Source organism: Accipiter gentilis, chromosome 22 (genome assembly GCF_929443795.1).
Source record: "Accipiter gentilis chromosome 22, bAccGen1.1, whole genome shotgun sequence".
Taxonomy (NCBI): Eukaryota; Metazoa; Chordata; class Aves; order Accipitriformes; family Accipitridae; genus Astur; species Astur gentilis.
In genome coordinates this window covers 22,907,605-22,922,846 of record NC_064901.1, presented here as the reverse complement: position 1 = coordinate 22,922,846, position 15,242 = coordinate 22,907,605, and the positions used below count along the sequence as shown (strand labels likewise).

Here is a 15,242-nt window from a genome sequence, read left to right as displayed (position 1 = left end):
ATATTTGTAAGCTGTAAAATAGCCATATTTCTACACCAGTCATTCCAGCTAATGAGTGTCCAGCCAGTGAAAGGGTTTTCATCTTCAGGTAAAGAAACCTTATGTCTGAAGTAGCTGATAGAGGTGCAATCATGTGATTCAATCACAGGTTAGGAGCCCTCAGTTCTAATTCTGATGCCCACTCAGGCAAATATTCCTGCCATTCATTTGCTCCCACTTGTAAAAATGGGAGGGTGAGTAATTAGTGCCTGGTGAAGGGTTCACAAGGACCGTTCTATTTATTACTACATTTTTTAAAATAACCGATCTTAACCTAGCACCAAGTCTGCCTCAATCCCACTGTGCAGCATTCAGCAATTTCACAGCTCCTGTACCAAGCACGGATGCTTTATTCACTTACAAGTTCCCTTTTTGTTGACAGAAGAGCAGGGCTGCCTTACGCACACATGCACAGAAGGACTCTTGAGACTGCAGAAAAAGAAGCAAAACTTGTGCAGTTTTGTTTCTGCCCTGGCGGTGTGCATGCTTGGAAGGGGGGTGAATGACAAGTGAAAAGAGGTCTGCAGAGAAGTACTATCTTTTATTAAAGAACGTAGCATATCTGAGAAAAAGCAGAGAAGCTTCTGGGAACAAGAGCAAGCTGTGTACTTTTCGATAGCTATCCCAATGAGGTTATAGTAGCATCACCCCCCAATTGTTGCTTCATGGACTTGTTAGGATATGACTTCTCCATCTGTCGCTGGAGATCGGTCCCAGGTCTTAAAAGCTACACCCCGCTTAGGGCACTGAATCTGACCGTGAAAAATTCTGGGATCACGTGTGATGTCCAGCAACCTTTACACCGTGCAAACCGAGTGCCAGTAATAACGCTCCAGGTCATTGACGCTGCGGTTGCATTTTACAGCCTTCTTGCGGTCATTTTACACAACCATGAGTGTTTATCCCAGTGGACAGTCCAACTTTCTGGATTTAATAAAATTCTAGTTTATGCGATACCAGGAAAAACTTTAGCTCCTTCCATGCCAAAGGTCATAATTTCAGCAATCTCCCAGCTAACCTGGTAGTGCCCATGTAAACCAACTTCTGCAGAATGGGGAATAGTTTTGCTGTAGGACACCGTGCTACCTCCTTTCACCTAAGGGCCCAGTGGGATGACTGATTTGGAGTTCTGATGGCGTGCTGTTTTGTTTTTCTCCTTAACCACGTTACGTGTGCTTCAGAGGAATTTGCTTGGATAGGATCTTGTCCCGGGTTCAAGGGGAGCAATCACCACTTTTCTGACTAGGGATCCCTTTCTACAAATAGACATCGGAATCCTTTGCTTCAGTTGGCTCACTGGAGGGAGTCATTTGGGGAGAAGGGAAGCAGTGAAATAGTTTGATGAATGGCATCAACTTACATCCCCCAGGAGGATTCCATATGTTTTTAGCAGATGTTTAACAAGTTATGGCAACACAACTGGCTGTGTTGAAACAAATTGCAGGGTGACCATCTAACTGTTGTCAGAAGTGAAGTTTTCAACACTTCCATCCTCCCCCTGGCAGTTACTGCTTTTCTCTGTAGATATCTGTGAACTACGTACCGTATCTTTGTCGGAAAAATCATGAAGAACTCTAACGAGCCAATAAAGTGCTATTTAATTAGAACATCTCAAGGAACAATAACCCCTGAAGCTATGTTTGCTAGCTTTCTTTTTTTTTTTAAATGGAGAAAGGTGCTTTGTAAAATCTTATGAGAATAAAAATAACTCCAGGATTTTAGTGTCAGCTGGAGCTTTAAAAGCGCATTTGAGCCTCCTCCCTTTGTGTTATAAGAGAAATGCAAATGCCAAGAAGCTCAAAAACATTTGAGGATAGATGTTTGGATGAGTAAGGCACTTGTCTGGGATCCAGGATCTCCTAGCTCGTGTCCTGGAGCTGCCACAGACCTCTAGCACTTCTTCAGCGTTCATTCTTCGTGCCTCGATTTCCTATTTGCAAATGGGGATAACTGTTCCTCTGTATTTGTCTCTCTTGTTATATTTAACCGTGTAGGGGAAAGGGACTGCAGGGTTTCTGGTACAATGGGGGCCTCCATTTTGCTTGCCCTTAGTGAGAATTACTAAAAAAATTGTGGGAAACGAGGTTTGTTTCTGTGTAGGGTTCAAGAAGCACAGAAAAAGCTCAGCTGCAAATTTCAAAGGAAATACAAAGGTTGAGAACTGTCTCAAAAGATGTGCAGTTGGAAAACTTGGGGTTCTGGCATAAGCTCCATTTTAGGAAACTGAAGGAAAAAAAGCAAACAGCGGACAGGGTATTTTCTAGCTTTTTCTCAGTTCAGTAATATATAGTTTTACCTGTTGTTAGCAGTGGAGATGGCTATCATCTTAAATATGTCTATTTTGCTTTAAAAGTATCCCTTCAATGCTGAATATTAAAATTATTACACCAAATTCTCTTTGTTGAGATTTTTCTGGGCAGCGTCCAAGGGTTCATTCAATTGTTGCTTCTGCAGTTTTGGTTTTAGGCACCACTGCCAGTTCTTTTGTGTAACCTTGCAACTTCAAAGACAAGGAAGGAGGGAGGTGGGCAGGAAAGCATTTAGGAAAATTATGTCTACCTACTCGAGTATCTCAATGAGCGGGAAGTGTTGTTCATGGATTGGATAATCTTAAGAAGAGCATGTCTTTTGCCCTAGAAACCTGCTTCCCACCTTGTGGTCCGTAGGTCTGAGAGATGTGAGAAGGTCGTACGTGAAACGATGACAACATGCTTTTTCACTTCAGAAAAAACATACATGTATGTTACCATGTGATCAAGTAAACACAAAGACGAAGCTGGGAAAAATAAATGTGTAAATAAATATTAAAAACGCAGCTTAGTTCTTGATTAAAAAAAATATAATAAATTACCATGGCAAAGCTACATGAGGGCCTGTGATATTTTTTTCTCCAAAATGTTAGTTGTTGCTTGGATGAAAATGATTGGGAAATGCTGCTATTGACAAAGAACCCAACTCATAAACAATTTAGCTTCAGTTTTCCCAGCTGAGCCTGGGAAAGCAAAACTGGGTTGAAAAATACACTGGCAAGGTTTTAATTATGATTTTAATAACAAAGCTTGAACAAACCTCTCGCTACCAGTACATCAACTGCCCCCTCATGCTGTTTTCCCAAGCCTGCTGGAGGGGCCCTGGGAAAGCAGTCTGATAGCAGATGAGAGAGCATACTGATCAGGGTAACTTCAGTCGGCACTACAAGTGCTTGACATTTCGGAAAAACAAGATCGCTGACTTTGCTGTCTTTATCCGGGAGCAGGTGATCCGGTTTAGACAGTCAGTTTGTCATCTTAAGCTCTCGGCGGCTAAGACCTTGTTTGTTTTGCGCTCTCAGAAGTGCCATTCAGTCTCACGGCAGAGTTAATAACGCTGCGCGATTTCTACGGAGCACAGATTGCTCCTGGAATTTGCCATGGTTATCTGGAAATAGACTGGCGCTCAGGTTCCAGCATGCAGATGCCAGAGAGTTTCCTTCTGCCCATCTGCCTCGGCAATGAGCCGGGCTGTGTGTCAGTCCGGTTCTAGGAATCACAGCCAAGAGGGATCGGGGTTGGGTTCCTGCTTTATCTGCCTTCAGAGCAAATTGGGAAAGAGGCTAGCAGGACTACTGAGGGAAAATAGGAGGAAAAGAAAGGGAGCAGGCTGGAGGCAAAGGAAGCGGGAGGAAAGGCGGGGAGGCCGGGGAAGGAAGCGAGAGGGAAACTGTGAAGTTGAGAACTAAGATGTGAAGCGCAGACAGGAAAGGGCTCATAAGCAACGGCTTAGCTGTACGGAGCGAAATTCAATTCTCTCAAAATCCACCCAGTTAACACCAGCGAGGAACCTGCCCCGATTTGCTCATGGCTCCCCACCGTTGCAGTTTCTGCTTCTGAGAACTCAAGCCTATCAGAAGTGTTAACAGAGAGACTCTTCGGATTATGAGACATATGATATAATATTCAAGGGACAGACCCTTCAGACAGTGGGAGGGCTGACGCTCTAGGCAATTCTGAAACAGGAGAAAGTGACTTTAGTGTTTTGGGCTAAACCATGGAACTATTTCCTCGCTCGGATTTCAATTCAGTGACATATTTATCAGAAAACAAGTAAAACAGCCACTCGCAAGTTTATCTGTGATAGAATTACCCAAGGTTGCTATTATGCTTTAAGCTCCCAGAGGATATACTATATCCTTTGCACATCACAAAGAAAGTAAACCCCGGCTTTAAATGCAAAACTCAATTCGGCGCTGGCTGGGATTCACAAAGCAGTTCCTTCATGACAGTGAAAGCACTATAAACTCGGGAAGCTGATTTTCAATAGTGGCCCCTTAAACCGCACAGTTGACCATGTAAGAGCACTATTGTGTCTATGCGAGCATGTGGAAGGTTTGAAAGCTGGGGTCACATATAGTTGACTTTTGTTCATTTACAAAACAGTTTCATAGCATCAGGATGGAAAACAGAAAACACATACAAGTCTTAGGATACATTGCCCTGTACTTTTTTCCAAAATATCAGAATGATGATGTCACTGGGGGGGGGGGGGGGGAGAAGTTGTTGGAAAAATGCCAAGATTGTCCCTGATGAGGAAGGGATCTTGTCTATTTGAATCTGGAGTTGTTTAAAACCGGTGTTTTGGGCAGGCCTAAGCCCACTCGGTTTCCTAGAAACCCTCTGCATGAGATCTGTGCGTTGGGCCACAAAACAGGGGTAGGAGTCGGGTGGCGAGACTGACACGCACGCATTTTTGTGGTTTATTCATGAGGTACGTGGCAAAATTGCCTGGCATGTGGGGTCCTGAAACGGTCCCGTGACGGTGCAAGGGTAAATGTGTGAGCCTGTTAGGGGGGAGTGCAGAGGGAGGGCCAACGGAGCCCGGTTTGACAGGTCTGCAGAGCGCAAATGTAATCTCTGCCTGAAAGAACCATGATCTGCTGCTCGAGGGGTATGACAAGCCAGCCTCCTGGAAAATAGCACTCCGAGTCCTTTGCAAAGGAATCAAATGAGGAACAAGGCTATTACCTCGTGTCAAACTGTGTCTAATAAAGAAATGGAAATCCCCTACTCTGCCACAAAGACCAAGGAGAGGTAGGATCATGCTGTGACACAAATAAATGAATAGCGAAACAGAAATGGAAAAACATGGGCCCAAACATTACAAGAAAATATCAGACCTTGAAATGATTGCCTGTCTTAAGCAATAGACTATAACAAAACAAACGTTACAAATGCTATCTGGTTGTGTAATCTAGTTTTGCTATTACACAGAAATGGATTTGGGACCATAGCTGTTCAATTCTGTGTGTATCTCGCTCTTTTTATACCGCATCAGGAAAAAAAGAAGGCCGATGCCAACAAATACCTGCACCTGGGGAGCTTTGTAATTGTTCATTACCAGATATATGAGGCATTAGCAGGGATATTTATACCGAGACGCTGGCGCGTCTTTTTTCCTTTGCACCGTAGTGTTAGACATTCCTGTTGTCTCTTGTTCTTCTAAGAGGCTTTGAGGGTCCAGATCCGCATCCGCCATCTTGTAGAGAGAGCATCACAAAATAAACAGGACTTCTTATCAGCACAAGGATGTGTCTGCATAGGACCACTTGCAGGATCTGGCCCTCGCAGGGTCGCTGTCACCTCTGTTGTTATAGGTGAGCGCAATATCCAATTTACTAACGCCCTTGCTCCTGAGCTAGGGATTGTTACTCAGTAATCGTGTTACTTCTGCACGCTTCTTCCTCCCTCAATTTCTTTCCCTCCAACCCAGCGAGGACTTTTGTGAGCATCAGGAGCAGTGAAGTGGGGTTTCCCTCGGGAATAGTTGAGTTGAACCTCCCCTGTGGATTCCCTGGTGTCAGTTGGATGCTGTTGGACTTGGGATACAGTCATCCTACGTGCAAGAGCAGTGAAAGAGATGACCTCTTCTCCACGGTTACCTATTTTCCTGAAACCTGTAGTTGTCAAACTTAATCGAAATTGTTTACCTGGCTCAGAAGTTATTGGCACGCACACAGAGCGCAACTGCACAAGCCGTATTTCCTTAGGAAACCAGTCTTAGGAGGGTTGGCTTTTCCCGCGTCACAAACCCGGGCTCTCCATTTGGTTTAGTGTGTGTTTTTGAAAGGCTTTCCAATCCTGTGGTGACGTTCTTTGTTCGAAAGTTTCTCTGATGGCTCTTCGAACGCGTTTAGGCATCCCGGTCAACAAGTGACCTCCCACCTCCCCAGTCTCCTGCATCCCAGGGATCAGAAACCCATCATCAGGTGTTATGGGGTGGGGCCGGGGGGGTGTCCTGGTTTCAGCTGGGATAGAGTTAAGTGTCTTCCTAGTAGCTGGTACAGTGCTATGTTTTGAGTTCAGTATGAGAAGAACGTTGATAACACGGATGTTTTCAGTTGTTGCTCAGTAGTGTTTAGACAATAATCAAGGATTTTTCAGCTTTTCATGCCCAGCCAGCGAGAAAGCTGGAGGAGGGGCACAAGAAGTTGGCACAGGACACAGCCAGGGCACCTGACCCAAACTGGCCAAAGGGATATTCCAGACCATGGGATGTCATGCCCAGTATATAAACTGGGGGGGAGTGGGAGTGGGGGGAGCACTGCTCGGGGACTAACCGGGCATCAGTCAGCAGGTGGTGAGCAATTGCCCTGCGCATCATTTGTACATTGCAATCCTTTTATTACTACTGTTGTCATTTTATTAGCGTTGTCATTATCATTATTAGTTTCTTCTTTTCTGTTCTGTTAAACCGTTCTGATCTCGACCCACGAGTTTTACTTCTTTTCCCGATTTTCTCCCCCATCCCACTGGATGGGGGGGGGAGTGAGTGAGCGGCTGCGTGGTGCTTAGTTGCTGGCTGGGGTTAAACCACGACAGGGTGGGCACCCTGGAGACAGGGACTAGGCACCTCTCCTTCCTCCGGCGGGCTCAGAATTTGCCCCTTTCCCAGCGGGGAGGGTTCCCAGGCTCGGCCGCCTCTCCCAAACCACCTCCGGGGATACGTTAGCAAAAGGGGGGACGAGTCCTGCTCCCCGACAGCCTTCGGCGATTTTGGCCGAGGGTTCCCCGGGGAAGTTTTCGGACGGGGAGGGAGGAGAAGGTGGAGCACGGCCAGAGACCGGAGCCGAGCCGAGCCGAGCCGGGCGGGGGCGGAGAAGGGGGCACGGCCGGGAGGTGGAGCCGGCTGCCGGGCACGGGAGTTGGGAGCCCGACGCAGCCGGGAGCCGCCCGATCGTTCCTTCTTCCTTCGTTCCTTCGTCCTTCGTTCTCCCGCCGGCAGCTCGGTGCGTCCCCGGGGAACCGCCGCGGAGAGCCGGGCTGCGGCCGCCGGCAGGTAACGGACCGGCACCGGCGTTCGCTTCTCAGTAGCTTTTCCTCGGTCAGCCCTGGGGGGGGGGGGGGAGCTGGGCGTGCAAGTTTTTGGGGGCTGAAATGCCAGCCCGGCTGGTAGTAACGCCGAGGGAGAGGTTCCCTGGCCAGCCCGAGCCAGCTGAGCTCGCCCCGCCGGTAACTCCTTTACGGGGGGGAACCTCTTGTGGTCGGTAACGGGGGCGGGGGGGGGGGGGGTGTCTCAGAGCCTGCTCTTAATATTTCTGTATTTTATTGCTTCCCCTCCACCTCGCTCCGGGAGCCCTTTTACTGTAAAAGCGAGCGGAGGAACCGCAGGGTGTCTGCCCGCCCGTTTGTAGCGTTTTCGGGTGAGCCCCCCCCCCCCGAAGTTTGGATGATGAGGAGGAGGCGGTGGGGAGAGTTACCCGTGTTTCTGACTTCGGTCCGGTAGGAATTTTCTCTTTCCCACTTTTGCCGGTCGGCAAACTGCAACCCTGCCACGCTGGGTCAAGTCCCCGCGCTCTCATCGAGATTTATTGCCGCCCCAACGCGCTAGTGAGGTACCACCCCACTGAGACGTGTGGGGTTCATAAACTGTACAGACGAGCATTTAAAGTTTCATCGGAACTTCTGCGTTTAAACGTTGTAGCGAGCGAGCGAGCAGACAGCGTTTTCCGACGCGTTGTACTTGGGTGGTTTTCTGTGAAGTCTGTGTGGTAATTGTAACTTCTTTTTTTTCTCTAGCACTTCTCTCGGCAATTAGTAAGCTCAGCCTGATTACTGCTTGTGTTTCTGTAATAAGAGAAAATTTGAACACAATTAATAGACTCTAGGCACGTATTCCGCTGAATAGCCAGTGGCTACCGAAGCTGCTTGGGCAGAAGCGTGCTGGAGATGGCTGTGTGCCTGGCTGGGTATATGCAAATTGTGAGCGCAGGCTCGCCCTGGATTTTTACTAGTGGGTAAAAAAGCGTGTGGAGTTGTTAAAGAGATGTCTTAATTCAAGAGGATGTATCCAAGCGTTTGATGGATTCCACTGGTAAAATGCTCATTTCAGTATTTAGTGCTTTTGTAAGGAGCAGCAGTTGTTCTGTCTCAAAAGTATGCAAACTGAGAGCTAACGATAGGGATGTCGTTGGGAGAAATAGGTACGTTCTTCATCTTTTTTCATAATTTGGGGGGAATCTTTCAAATTCGACTGTGTAGCATAACGTACAGATGTGCTTCTTTATCCTCTGCTTTCACTGAAGTATTTGTATTGTATGTTAAAATGATTCAAATGTTTGACCCTCCCTGGAAGGCAGTTAATGTTTCTGTATTTGTCGTGGCTGAGGTACAGCTTTTGTTGGCGTCAGCTAAAATACCATGCGATACAGTTGCCATGAATTTAAGCGTAGCGGGCTGAGAGGGAGAAAGGAAGAGCTTTTAACTTTTCTGAGATATCGCAGACGGAGGAGGGCTCGGGTGGGTGATGCTGACAGTTTCCACGAGAGGGCTTTTCTTGCTGTGCCGTGTCAGAGTGGCTCTTCGGCAGAGCCTTTGGAGCGTCGGTCCCCCCCTCCCGCTCTTCTTGCCTTCTAGATTCGGAGGAGCCAAATGAACTTGGGGGTGGCTTTTGCTCCTGGGGTAGGTATTTCAGATTTCCTTTGTAAATTATGGGGAAATCCCTTTATCCCCCCTGGGGAGGAAGGATAAGGCATCCTGGGAAGAACACCAGTCTTCTGTTTCCAGGCTCGCTTAAAACTCAGAAAGGGTCCCAGCAACTTAGTTTACCCACAGTGGAAACCGAGAAGGGGCCGAGTGCGTTTTCCACCAAAGAGGAGTGGGGTCTGAGCGTCTGCATCCTCGCCTCGGCTGACGGCAACGAAGGACTCTAGCCTGGCGTGATCTCATTTTTGGCTGCTTTCGCATGTATTATACTTCTCAGGGTGGGGCTGGGCGAAAGGGAAACGGGAATCATTGTGTGCGTATGAAAATGCTGAGCTATCCTTAAGTCCTTTGCCAAGTTGCCTGTGTGGTGTTTAATTCAAATAATTTCATACACGCAGCGTTGCAGGTCTGTTTTTAAAAGGCAGAAACTATCTGTAACCAGGAATAATATTGCAGTTCATAAAACATGAGAAACATCTGTTACTGTGACTTCAATTTGTTTCTCTCTCCTTGGAATAACCAAGTTGACAGCTCAGACAGGTTTAATGTCCTGTGCTAAACCTTTGGTCCTGCGTCCCGTGGCTAATTGTGACTCACAGAATCAATAAACCCAGCTCCTGCTCCGCTGCAGCGGCTCGACGGGGAAGCGGGAAGGGCTTCGAACCACCTCACTGCGTGGAGCTCGTCCCCGACAGCAGATGACGGTGGACAAATTTGGATTTCCAAAACTAGGTCTATCACGCGCGCTTGCCGCTTTCGGTGCGGCAGAGCTGGCTGGGGTCTTGGCGTTCTCTCAGCATTAGGGCTGAGCAAGCGAGGGAGAGGGTCTGCACTGCTGTAGGGGTAGTATTTTCCCTCCTAGCACCTTTTATCTTGCCTTAATCTATCCCAGGTTGAATACTGGAGGCAGCTGAAGCAGAGCCATCTCATGCTTTGATGTGTGTTTACTGGCTCTAGCATCTCATTCTCTTGCCTTTTTTTTCTTTTCAAGTTAGGTTGCTCTCTTCCCACCCCATCTCCCCAGACAAAAAGAATAACAGAGGAGGGAAAAAGTGAATTAAGTGACTTAGTATTTTTGTGAATGGGTTTTCTTGCTTTGCCCCTGCCTTCCTTGCTGCCTTCTGTAAGATCCCTTCATAATTAAAATATTATGACTATCCTTATGGTAGCCCTTCACTTGTGGCAAGGATCCTAATTTGACGTCAGTGCAAAAATACTAGTTTCTGGCATAAGGGCAGATGACATTTCATCAGTTAGTGCATGCCCATTTTTATTTTTTTATTTTTTGTAAACCACAGTGCTAAGACCATATGGGCAGATAATGAGTTTAAGCTGATAAACAGCTTACAGATTTGCCCAAATAAAGGACTTTCTTCCTAGAAAACACGTTTTCCTTTAAAATAAATAATGGAGTTCCTGTGTTTTTATTTAATTATCTTGAGTCCTGTCTGTTCTCACCAGGCTGCAGGAAAACAGACACAACTGCTCCGGGAACAGAAGCTACTGGATTTATGGGACCATGGGTCTTAGATGAGGAAGGACTTGAAAAGAGAAGTTCAGACGTTACAAAATTGAGGCTTAAGGTATCTAAGTAAGCAGATGGTGGTCCAAGTTGTATTCGGAGAGTTTTGTGAGGTAGCGCACAGTTCTCGACATCTTGAAGATGAGTCATTGCATGAGGTGGTAGTAGGTCTGAGGTCTGTTTGGGAGCTATAATTAAAACAGATGAATATCTATACTCCTCACTAATCCTGTGAGGCTGCTGAAGCAGTCCTTGTTTGGCGGTGTTGTTGCAGGATAACCCCTACTTTTGCTTTTTCAAGAGTTTTTGACTAATGTTAGCATCATTTTTTTGTTTGTTTAACTTAATCTGACGTCAATGAAATGTGAGGGAAAGGTTTTGGATTAATTTTTCTTGGTTTTTGAGAACCGCCCCCCCCAAGTATTACGGTGAGGGTTGGAAAGTAACTTGCTTTGAGGAATGGTGGTCTTTAGGTTTCACTTTAAAATAGTGACTCAAAACCAAGTAGTGTATTTGCATGATAGGGCAAAGGCTGTGTATTTTTCCCCCAAGATGCCTAGGAAGGAGCTGTTTGGGACCTGAAATTGCTCATTCCCTTTTAAGCTATTTCCTAGGAGTTGTCTCTTTTTTATTTATTTTTTTTTCTTGGAAATGATTGTTAATCTTAACTGGAAGTAGCAAATGAAGGGAGAAAAAGGTTGTACAGAAAACTTTATTAAATGTTTTTTTGTTGTCCGTTCCCTCCCTTTCCACCACTTCTCAGCACTGGGAAGACTACTGGTCTTTAATTGTATTTTGTATGAGGGTATGTTCCAGGTGCCCAGAGCTTTGCTTTCTGATGGTCACTGCTATCTCATTTGTAATTGATACGACAGCCGAGTTGCATTTGGTGCTACCATTGCTCGTGACTGCACAGTTCAGCATTCCTCTTGTGCCCGTTCTTTCCCCTACACCATCATTTCTTATTTTCTTTTCACTGCCCTTGCAGTCTTGAGTTTCCAAAATGGTGAGTTATCCTGTCCCTTAGTTCCAGAGGATTTGGGCGAATTCAATGGCCACCAAATAGTTGATGGGACTTATGTTTTGGTGGTTTGTTTTTTCTTTTTTATTGCAGCTCCCCCCACCCTCTTGTCTTGGAGCCCTTAGCAGCTGCTTTGCTATCTATCATTTCTGCATTGGTAAAGATCTGTCATGGGCTAATTTAGTATAAATTGCCTGAGACTGAAAGAAGTGGCTAAAGGAAGGCAGTGCAGTGATCTTTTTTTGTTAACCACACCAGCTGCTAAACCAGTTTGTCAGCATGTTTTTATTTATTTTTGCACAGATAAGATTTAAAGAAACAAATGATAAAGATGTTTTACTCTTACAAATTGACCCCAAAGGGGATTTGCTGCTGCACCTCTGCCACCTTCTGTTCTCTAGCAATGGTCTTGAAGGATTTCTGTTTTCCCAAACTTTATAAGCAGCAGCATGTACCCTAGGGCAGTGGAGCTGTGCTGGACGTGCTGTCCTTCATTGGTGGTCTTCAGAGCTAGAGGCAGAGAGGCTCAGAAGACTGGTGAGTTGTATACATGTGATTTTTTTTTTTTTTTTTTGGGGGGGGGGGGGGCAGGGGGATCTGAATTGCCTCTGCAGGTGTCTTGATACCATGCCTAATGTGAATGCTTTGTGTTTGGTGGAGTAATATGCAGCAGATACTACATGACAATTGAGAGTATTCACGTGGTGTCAACTTACCCTCACCAAATTCAGTTAAAAGAAAACCAAACCCCGTATCTTGTCATTGTCCCCAGAGATGATTGTAGTGGGTTTTTGGCTATCACAGGTTTTTAGTACAGGTCTTGTTTCAGCCCAGGATCCCTCCTGTCTGTGTAGTCCCTCCAACAAAGATTCCAACGAGTGGTAAGTCTCTGGGGGTTCTTATCCTTTGTGGGTTACAAAAAGGCCATCAGGATGTTCCCTTTGCTATATATTTACTAAATAAACCTGGTCAGAAATGGAAGTTTACAGCTACTTGAGAAATTAATTGAAAGGTCACTGTAGAAGAGTCAATTCTTAAACCCAAGTGAAGTTCAGATTTTTTTAGACCAGTGTATCACTTCAGGAAGAGAGAGAGGATGTTTTTGATGAAATAAACAGTGCTGAAACTGAATCTCATCCATGTGTTTGATATTACTTGGTTCTGTGATTATTAAAGGGGCTGCATGATTTCATGAATTAGGATTTATGTTTGAGTTTGCTCAGCTCAGCTGTTGATCGACTGTGTTTAGTTCATCTCCATTCCTGCCCTTCTGTCTCCCTCATGTAATTGGCGCAGAGCCGTGTTAGAGAAGGACTTTCTTGGGGTGTCTGTGGTGCCCAGTGTGATCTGGCGTCTGCCCCAGCTAGTCTTCTGGAAGCAGTATAACCAGTGTCCTCTTTGCTCCTGATGTCTGTGACGTTAGTGTCAGGACAAAAATCTTACAGCGGTTGTTGATCCTGGGGAAGTGGAACTGAACCAAGCTGCTAATGTGAAAAGTCATGTACTATAGCAGAGACAGTAATAGCTCTTATATTCTTACAGAACTTCTCGCTTGAGTCGTAAACAGCTTTAAACACATTTTATGCCATCCCAGATGTCTGGAAAGCCAACAGGCCAGATGAGCGGAATGGGGTATGGGACCATATGGTGACTTGTTGACTGTGGGTCAATGGCACAGCCTGGCAGAGGCTCAGGAGCTTAGAGACCCTGGCTGCAGCTTGGCTTGTATATATATCGTGCACAATTACAGTACTGACTGTTTCTGCAGCTCTGCGCTTCTCATAAGGCTCAGCACTGAAATTGTAACGCTAGCAGCTTTTTTTCTGTGGCCCGATGCCCAGTTTGAAGAAGGGTGATTTTGGTCATGTTGCTAGACATACGTATTTATGGCCCTGTTTCATCTGTTGAATTTAATCTGTTGGGGTATTTCTAACGTTATTATGGAAACAGTTACTATATTTACTCCGTATAAAAAGCTCAGTGTATGACAGTCTATGAGGAGGGAGTTTTACAGTGATAAAGATTGCACTAAATGATGGTGTCTACACTTCTTCAGGAAAAATGGTCTAAATGAGCTGACTGGCAGTTTGCCTGTTCTTGAGTCACGGACCTCACAGGGCACTGAACTGGAACACGCTATGCTGGGAAAGCATCGGCAGGGTTTGTTCTTGGCTCACTTGATGGCACATCTCATTTTGGGGGGAAGCAAAGAGAACCAGATCTTCTTGTACAGAGAGAGTTTATGCCTATACTGGGCTGGTTGCTCAGACTTGCTGAGAACCTGTTTCTCATGGAAGTCTCAGGGACCTGTGGGTACCTTTCAGACAAACTTCTAAAAACCTGCTGGTGGGGTAGATGCGATAGCAATGTGGGAATTCAGTGTATTTCAGAATGGGAGTCACTGTTGTTGATGTACTTATTTCTGTAATTATTTGAAAACAGAACGCTTTTTTATGTCAGTCTTGCTGATAATAATTGATGGGGCTTAATAGTGATAATAATGTGATGGGTCCACAGTGGACATGTGTGAGAAATAATTGAGGTAAAGGATTGAATGTCTCAAAAAACCCCTTCTTAAGAGGGGTGGACTTTGGATCGGATGTATTTCTGAAGCTCTGGCCACCCTTTGTTCCTGATAATGTCAGAGGGGATTCTCGGAGCTGCTTAGAATGAGGCGCTTTTGTGTTGATCCACCAAGCTTTTGCTTCAGATGGGAATAGGGCTGAAGCACAGACATGTAACAATGATCTTCTAGAGTTGCACCAAGCTGTTTTTCCGAATAAGGTACAGGAAGAGCTGAGGGCTAGTTCTGCAAATGCTGGAGGCACAATGCTGGAAGCACCTATAGATCTCTTTGACCTACGTTTTGCTTTGGCAGCCTGAGAATTGACAATGTAATACCTTGCTGATGTGATGAATGACTCTGGGTTCGTAGTCTTGAAAAAAGACCTTCCAAACTGATAAGGACTTCAGCTTACAGTGATGCTCTCCCAATTAAAAAATTATTCTCTTCTTTTAAATATTAAGAGAAGCATCATTCGGGAGCAACAGTCTGATGAGACTAAGACAGAACAGGGCTTCCCAGAGACTGGTTGGATTAAGAGCGTTTTTTGTTTTGTTTTGTGTCTTTATTTCTTTCTTTTTCTTTTTCCCTTCCCTCCTCACTGTGCTGAAAGGAGCAAAAGGTTTCATGCTTTGCATTTTGCGCGTTCATATTTTGATACTGCAGTGGGGAGGGCTTGGCAGGAGAAGAGTCAGAGTTTAGTTTAAAAACGTTAATTTTCTTAATGCTGCTGCAGATAGTTCCAAGTTTCAGTCGGTGGTGGATTTCTTGTAGTATTTCTGTAACGTGACGCTCTTTGGCAACAGCTTCGAAGCTCTGCACTAGCCTTGGGGAGCAGAGGGCATTGGGAGGGGGGTTGGACTCTCACTCCCAAGTCCCATCACCGATTTTACTGCTCAGAGCTGAGAGGTGCAAATGCCAGCGTCACTAACGTTGGCCCGCTGTAGAGCCTCTTTGGCTCTGGGAGAGTTGCACTGCTTTTTCTGAGCATCTGTTTCACCAGCTGTGAAGATGGAGACAGTACCCTCAGCACGTGGGTATGATGAACGTTCTTGTTAGCTAATCTCGGTAAAGTGCGCTGGAACTGTGAAGCGTGAGGGGTTGTTGTTTGAAAGCGTGAAGGTGTAAAATGGTGTAAGC

The 15,242-nt window shown here is 45.7% G+C and overlaps 1 protein-coding gene across 2 annotated transcripts in view; it reads left to right on the top strand.

Annotated features, from left to right (window-relative positions):
* Positions 1-7,251: 7,251 nt before the first annotated feature.
* The window catches only part of TSPAN18 (tetraspanin 18), a 120,252-nt gene continuing 112,261 nt past the window's right edge, over positions 7,252-15,242 (top strand). The window contains exon 1 of one of the 2 annotated variants that reach the window (XM_049825670.1): positions 7,252-7,350. The gene's annotated coding sequence lies outside the window, so the exon portion shown is untranslated. Of the gene's footprint in view, positions 7,351-8,882; positions 8,973-15,242 lie in introns of those variants that run through there. The other variant, XM_049825671.1, reaches the window with a different exon arrangement.